General features: G+C 58.3%; 1 protein-coding gene across 1 annotated transcript in view; it reads right to left on the reverse strand.

Annotated features, from left to right (window-relative positions):
* KIAA0040 (KIAA0040 ortholog) overlaps positions 1-6570 on the reverse strand; it is a 28140-nt gene extending 21570 nt beyond the window's left edge. Inside the window, exon 1 of the mRNA XM_045838632.1 lies at positions 6151-6570. The gene's annotated coding sequence lies outside the window, so the exon portion shown is untranslated. The remainder of the gene's footprint in view (positions 1-6150) is intronic.
* Positions 6571-7524: the final 954 nt, after the last annotated feature.

Genomic DNA, 7524 nt, shown 5'->3' on the forward strand with positions numbered 1-7524 from the left:
GTCAGACCACTGTGCACGGGTGGCTCCCTGGAGCCTCGGGGCTCCGGCCAGAGTGGCTTCGGAAGGCCGGCACTTTGTCCCCTGGTAGAGCCAGGGCCACAGCGCTCAAGTAGGGGCACACACAGACCCCGAATCCTGCTCAGGTTGGGGTGGGAAGGGCAGGCTCCTGCCCTGCCCTGCCCTGCAGTACCCTCTTTTTCAAGGGGGCCGCACTCATGTGTCATTTAGGGGAAGACACGGCGTGTCCTCTGCGTGCCATTCTGTGCCCGTAATACGACAGCTGGAGGACATCTCACTTGCCTCGCTGTCCCGGCCCCAACCCAGCCTGGACACCTCTCCCAGCTCGGGGACAGTGCGGAGGCCAAAAGCACTGTGACACGCAACTCTCCTCCGCGGGATTCGAGTCCTCCCTCTCTCCCGCCCACTGTCTCCTCTGCCTCGCCCGGCCAACGGAAGGAAGTGGCTGCCGGGCTTTTCCGAGGCCCACCCGGCTCGCAGGTGGGGTTGCACTGGAGGAGAGTGAAAGTCAGCCGGAGACCCTCCTGGCAGGGGGAGGTTTCAGGCGGCTAAAAGCAAGTCTGCAGCGGCTTCTAAACACAGTCTTCGATTTCGACCTAGAAATAGAGCCGCGGTGAGGTTTTCTTTCCTGTCCCAGCGACGGCCTCTACAGAGCAGCTGCCTGCTCACAACAGAAGGAGCAAGTTTCTCCCCCGGGAGCCGGGACTTGGCTTGGGCACAGCCACGGCCCCTGGGGAGTCCCCCCGAGAAAGGAATCTTGCGTCTGTGTGACGTTCATTCTGGAGCGTGGCTGCCCTGGCCAGTGTCCACTACCAGGTCTGCTCACGGCCCCAGGTGGTGGCCCGGTGAGGTGGCCCAGGCCCACGCTGGGGCGCGTCAGGAGCCTGGGCTGCTGTCTCTGGGCCTGGGAACCGCCCCGCCCAGAATCTGCCGCAGGTTTTCCTGTTGCCACTTGGACAGAGGGGCCTGTCTGCCCATTTTCTCTCTTTCTCCCTGGGACAATCTCGGAGCCCCTGTGATTTGCCTGCCGCCTCTCTCTTCAGGGTGTAAACCGTGTGTCCATGGGTGACCGGTAACTCAGACCCGTGCCCAGGTCTCAACACGGTCTGTAGGACGCGGCGCATGAAACACCAAAGGGTGGGAAAGGCCCCCGATGCATTCCCCTTGTCCAGGGCTCTTCGGGAATTCTCCAAGGCCAACCCGCCCCCCTCCCCGTGTCCCCTGGAGCCACTTGAGAGAAGATTCGGCTTCGAGGGCGGCCTTTTTATTTTACCTTCCTGCCCGCATTTCGGTCCCTGTGCCAGTGCCTCTGTGCAGGGGATGGGAGGCCCAGGCGTGAGAACCCCTAGGGTGCCCGCTGTTCCAGCACAGGGAGACGGAGCACGCATTCCGGCCCCTCCCTGAACCAGCCGCTGACCTGGGCACACACTCTGTGCGCCCCCCCCAACCCGAGTTTGCTCATCTGTGGAGTGAAGGGGTGGGGCGGCTTCTCGCTCAAGTGTTTTTCCATTTGAAGTCTTTGAGCCTGTGGTTACTTCCTTTTTTCATCAACAGCCAGCGCTATCAGAAGTCTGTTGACTTGAAAGTTTTGATGTTGGCATAAAAGTCAAGCTTCGCTGGGACGGAGACTAGGTCAGGCTTCCCAGCGTGGGGCAGAGGGAAACATCCCGGAAACACCCGTGCAAGAGGCACCCACCGATGCTCACATTCAGGGCCACCGCCGGTTCAACCGGCACCTTGGACTGGAAACAATCACCCCCTCGGGGAACCCTGGGAGGCACGTGGGTGGTCCGTGGCCCAGCCCAGGAAAGACTGGCCGCTTTCAGCCCCTCGAGCTCCCAGGAGCCCTTGCAGCCGTGTGTAGCCCGCTTAAGCGTCAGTAAGGCACTCACTCTGGGGTCCTGGCCGCTGCGGGCGAGGGGTAAAAGGGGAAGCGGCCAGAGTAGATGTGTGCTGTTAGTGTGACAGGAGACGCAGCTACTGCCTTGAATTATCTCCTGCAGGTAAAAGGCTGCAAGCCTGGGCCCAAGACGCTGGCCAGGTCCAGCACCTGCACAGTCCACCCGATGGCTTCCAGAGGCTGGATGAGTAATAATAGAGTCCTTTATGCTTTTACAGAACCTTACGATTTCTGCAGCACATTCAAAGCACTTTCTTGTTCAACTTGACCCTGATTTTAACCATGGCCCCGGCGAGTAATAATTATCCCCATTTAAATTTTTTAAAGATAATTTTTTTGAAGATTTTACTTATTTTTAGAGAGAGAGCAGAAAGGATTGAGAAAGAGAGGAAGAGAAACATCAATGTGTGGTTGTCTCTCGTGTGGCCCACACTGGGGGCCTGGCCTGCAACCCAGGCGTGGGCCCTGACTGGGAATCGAACCAGTGACCCTTTGGTTTGCAGACTGGCACTCAATCCACTGAGCCACACCAGCCAGGGCTATTTATTTTATTTTTAGATGGAGGGGAAGGGAGGGAGAAAGAGAGGGAGAGAAACATCAATGTGTGGTTGCCTCTCGCACGCTCCCTACTGGGGAACCTGGCCCATAACCCAGGCGTGTGCCCTGACTGGGAATCCAACCTGAAACCCTGGGGTTTGCAGGCCGCTCCTCAATCCACTGAGCCACACCAGCCAGGGCTTATTAATTCCATTTTAAATGTAAGGGAAACGAAGCTGGGAGATTCAAAGGCTTGTTCAAGGGCAAGCCAGTCAGGGGTCAAGATAAGAGTTGAACCCATGTCTCTCTAGTTCTAAGTTCAAGGCTATTCTTCCTTCCACACCAGGTCCTCTGTGCCTCTGACCTGGGCATCCTGACCTGGGCAGGGGCAGCCAGACCCAAAGCACTACCCTGTAGGGGGGTGAGAGTTGGTCTGAGAAACTCATCCTCCTGTTGGAATGACCGTGGGGCTCTCCCACACAGGTGCAGTGAGTTTCGGGGGGCTCTTGGCAGATCTTACAGTTGAGCCAAAGTAGTCATTTCTCTCAGTGGACATGATTCCCAGGGATTGGTTTGTTTGGTTAAACCCATGTGCATGCACATCCTGTGTGCCCTTAACCCAGGATGCTCTCCAGTATCTCAGGTATCGTCCTGCAAGGCGCCCGGAGAAAGCCTTGGGCGCCTAGAGAGAGCCATTTGGAAGCCAGCACGTGATATGAAAAGACCCTCTATAGGCCTTTCCTGACAAATCCAAGACTCTCTCTCGGCAGCCCCTGGTCTCTCGAGGCTCCTTCGGCTCCTTCAACACGGCGTTCGAGTTCCACTGGAGCAGCCTCCAGCTCTCCCTGAGCGCCAGAGCGGAGCGCTCCCTGCCGGCCACGCAGCTCCGCCTGGACCTCTCCTGGGAGGAGCCAGCATTCACGTATCTACAGGGTTCACCGCCGCCATCTCCCACAATCCGCTTCCCAAACCCGCTCCGCTGCAGTTCCTGGGATGTCCACTGCACGCGTCACAATGCACCCCACCCCCACCCAGCTCAACACTGAGTAGGCGTCCTCTCTCCCATGCACTGGTCCGTTACCACATTCAGCTGGGCACCAGGCGCCTTGATCCTCCTTCCTAAATGCACACGGAAGTCCACTCTCTCTCCTCGGACCCCACTGCCGCCATCTGACTCAAGGTTCTCCTCTTCTCTGCATCCCGTCTCTGCAAACCAGCTTCCTCTGGCCACTCGTCGTCTCTCCAAGCACAAATCTGACCGAGTCCTTTCCCTGCTTAGCAACCCAAAGTGACTTCCCACGGCCACAGGAGAGAGCTCACTGTTCTTAGTTTAGTATTGGGTTGGCCAAAAAGTCCATTCTGTTTTTTTCCCTGCGATGGCTGTGGGAGTGCCTAGTTGTCTTTAACTTCATTCAAAACAATTTTGTTAGATTGTATCGTGACAGCTGGCACATCAGCATGCATTCAAAAAGAAACTTATCAAAACCGGTGAATTTTTATCAGCCATTTCAGTGTTGGAAGACGGAAGAAAACACACATTTCCAGTGTATTATGCTTTATTATTTCAAGAAAGGTAAAACATGCAATTGAAATGCCAAAAAAAAAAAAGAAAAAGATTTATGCCGCATATGGAGAAGGTGCTGTGGCTGTTTGAATGGTCAAAAGTGGTTTGCAAAGTGTCTTAGCACTGTTGACATTTTGGCCAAATAATTTTTTGCTGTGGGGCTGTCTCATGCACTGGAAGGTGTTTAGCAGCACCCCTGGCTCTACCCAGTAGAAGCCAATCGTGGGAGAGGGCTGACATACTCAACATACCCAAATCAATGAAGTTATTGGTGGAAATGAAAAAAAAAAAAAAGGTGTCTTCTATTTGACAGAAAAAACTGAACAGACTTTTTGGCCAACCCAGTAACACACTCTCCCTGACGTGCCTTTTCCCCAAACTGCCCTTGACTTTGCACACTCTTTCCTCCGCCTGGACACCCTTCCCTGGGACGACCTCCTCACTCCCCACACCTGCCCATCCATCACTTCGGCAGGGTTGGCCTTCTGTATTTTGCCGTGTATAACGTGCACCCTAGTTTTTCCCTCAAAGATTGGGGCAAAACAGTGCGCATCATACACGGCAAAATACGGCACTTCCCCGGGGGACTTTATCCCGCCCTCCCTGGGATTCGTCCAGTGTCCGGGGGCCACTGCTGTTAGGGCGTGGATGATTCTGCGCTGCAGTTTGTGTCTGTATCTGCCTTCTCTCTCAGACTGTGGGCAACTTCTCTTAGGACCCCGGGGTGTCGACACATGCTGCGTGGCACCCAGTAGGTACACTCAGTGTTGAATGAATGGACAGGCGGGAGGGGTGTCTCCCTCTCTCATGAAAACGGCAACCTTGCTTTCGGAGTGTTCATTGTTCTCTTGGGCTTAGCCTTCAGGGAAAAGGGCAGAAGCCATCCTCTCTCTCTTCCTCCACAGGCTAAACATTGACCAAGGACGGAGGCTGGGGAAACATTTGTTTTGCAGTGCATTTCTTTCCTGTAAGTGTAGCTGCGGGGAAGGTGGGGAGGCAGCATGTCAGAGGAAACGAAGGACGGAATCCTTTTCCAGCACCACTGCCCCCAACAGAGCAGGAGGTCGCCAACCTCCTGGCAAGACTCTGGCCGAGTTCTTTAGGGGCCGTCGCAAGCCGTTTGTGAAAGGGTTAGTTAGGGACAAGATGCACCAACGCCACTTTTACGTCTTCTAACTAACTCAAGGCTCTCCCAGTCTGCAGCAGGACTTCCAAAGGAGGGGGGCTTCAAACGAGCTTCAGGTTCCCGGGAACCTTAGTGGAGCCAGGAAAACCCAACAGCTCCGGTGGGAAGGGGCTTCCCAGCCGCTCCGAGGGACTTTCCCTCCCCTTCCTCGCTCGACAGAACCCAGGGAGCCGTCCTAGCGAGGTGGCTGCGGGCTGGCTGCCGCCTGCTCCGTGAAAGCAGGGCCGGCGGTCCGCTTTGGTTTCCCTTTCGGTTCGCAGAACCGGTGTTCCCCCACCAGCTAGCGGCTGTCGCGGGGTAAACCATTATGACATAATGCGTCCTGCGAAGCTCTTCAACGCGCCGGGGCAACAGGGCTCACTGTGTCCTCCGTTCTGGGCGGCGGGGGCGGGGGCCGGCCGGGGGACCGCAGGGAGTCAAAGCGAGGCGCGAGCAATCTGCGTGCGCCCCAGCAGCTCCCTAGGCGGATGGGGAAGAGGAGGCAGGCTCCCATTCCACCCCTGGCTCCAGGCCACGTTTTCGCTTTGGCCACTTTCTCAGCCGCGTGAAAATTTGGCTGCACCTGGAGTAATTCAGAAACATCTCAGCCTAACTTTTGGCAGGGTCTCAGGCCTTAACTTTTCCAGTAGCGAACAACGTCCCTGTGTCCCTTTCAAAGCGCTCCTACGGGGCGGGCAGCTGCTGGCGACGGGACTCGGAGAACTCCACCCGTCCCGAACCGAGCCGCCCAGCGCCCACGCCGGGCGCCCCCGCGAAGGAGGGAAGCACCGCGGCGGGGCCAGGGGCGACTCAGAAACCGCCCTTCGCGGTCACTCACTCACCCCTGGGCGCTGGCCTCATCCTGCTAAGGAAAGAAGCGAGCTGGAAGTCCCCTTCCAAACAGAGGGCAGCTTAGGATGTGTTCAAACACACACAACAACCACCACAAAAAGTCTGGAGACTCACCTTGCAATCCCCCGAAGGACTTCCTGCCGACACGGTGGCCCAGGGGCCCCCCGGTGCTGCAGACGACGCAGTGATCTCACGTGGGGCGCGCACGGGCAGGGCCAGGCTCGTTTTCGGGGCTCCTGCGGGTGCCGGTCGCCGGCGGGGCCGGCTGCGGGGTCAGCGGGCACCCTGAGCCTACCTGCGCCGGGAAAGGCGCCCTCTGTCTTCCCCGCCCGCCTGCCGGCCGCCGCCTCGCATTTTTGAGGTTTTACTCCAACTGCGTCCGGGGCCCTGAAGTCACAGCCTGAACCTTCTGAATCAGGCGCGCTCGCTCTCCCGCTCCCTGGGCTCGTCCGGGAGTCCCACGGGGCCCACGGACCACGGAGCCCTCGGACTCGGGCGCACACGCCGGGCCGCGCCCTCTTTCTTGCCGCCAGTTTCCCCCGCCCCGCCCGCCCCCGCAGTTACGTGTCTGTGCCCTCTCCGTCCGGGACACGCCTCCTGCAGGACACAGCCGCCCCTCCCGGCGGGGAGCCGGTCCTCGGGCGCTTTCACAGCTGGAAAGTTCCCAGGCACCTGAGACCTGTTTGGGAAGGGGGTGGGAGGCGTTGCAGAGGGAGGCCCTGGGGCAGACTGGGTGGAGGCCGCAGTGCCTCATTTGGGCAGGCAGAAATGACTGGCTCCCCTAGTCTACTGCTGTGCGCGCCGCCGCAGCGCCCCCGAAAGTTTGCGCCACTCCCGGCAGGCACTGAGGGACAGTGCGCCAGGCGGGAGCTGTCAGGGCCCAGATGGAGGGGAAACTACCTCCAGGGACCTCTTAGACGTTCCCTTCCCTCTCCTCCTCAGTACCCACCCCCCACCCCCCATCCACTGTCTCTCAGGCCTTGGTGGGTGTTGTTTCTGGCACCTAGAACGCTGGAAAACAAAACGTGGGGTGCCGGACTCGGGACAGAAAGCCTCAGTGACTCAGGGTAGGGAGTTTATTGGTGGTCTCCATGGTTACTGTGGGTGGGGAATGAGGGGGTGATGCAAGGACCTGGCCGGGATGGGCCTCCTGAGAGTGGTGTCTCCTGGAGCCCTTCTAGGACACGGGCAGGGATACCTCCCACTTGATGGTTTCCACCAGGCTGCCCAGGTGCCAGGGGCTGAGCCAGGTCTGGCGCCCCTCCCACTGCGCTGCAGCGCGGCGTCTTTCCGCCTCTGCACGTTAGCGTTAGCATGACAGGTTAGCATTAGTGCGAGCCAACCGCTCCTCCTGAGGAACAGGAGGCTCCTCTCTGTACCTGCAGGGGAAACCACATGGCTCTGGGTGGAAAGGCCAAGGACATCACCCAGCCCTCAGGTGCAAATGCCAAGAATGATTAAGGGAAATGGCGGCGGGGGGGGATGTTT

The sequence above is a fragment of the Phyllostomus hastatus genome, unplaced genomic scaffold (assembly GCF_019186645.2).
Source record: "Phyllostomus hastatus isolate PE091 unplaced genomic scaffold, TTU_PhHast_1.1 phas_contig_283, whole genome shotgun sequence".
Classification (NCBI taxonomy): domain Eukaryota; kingdom Metazoa; phylum Chordata; class Mammalia; order Chiroptera; family Phyllostomidae; genus Phyllostomus; species Phyllostomus hastatus.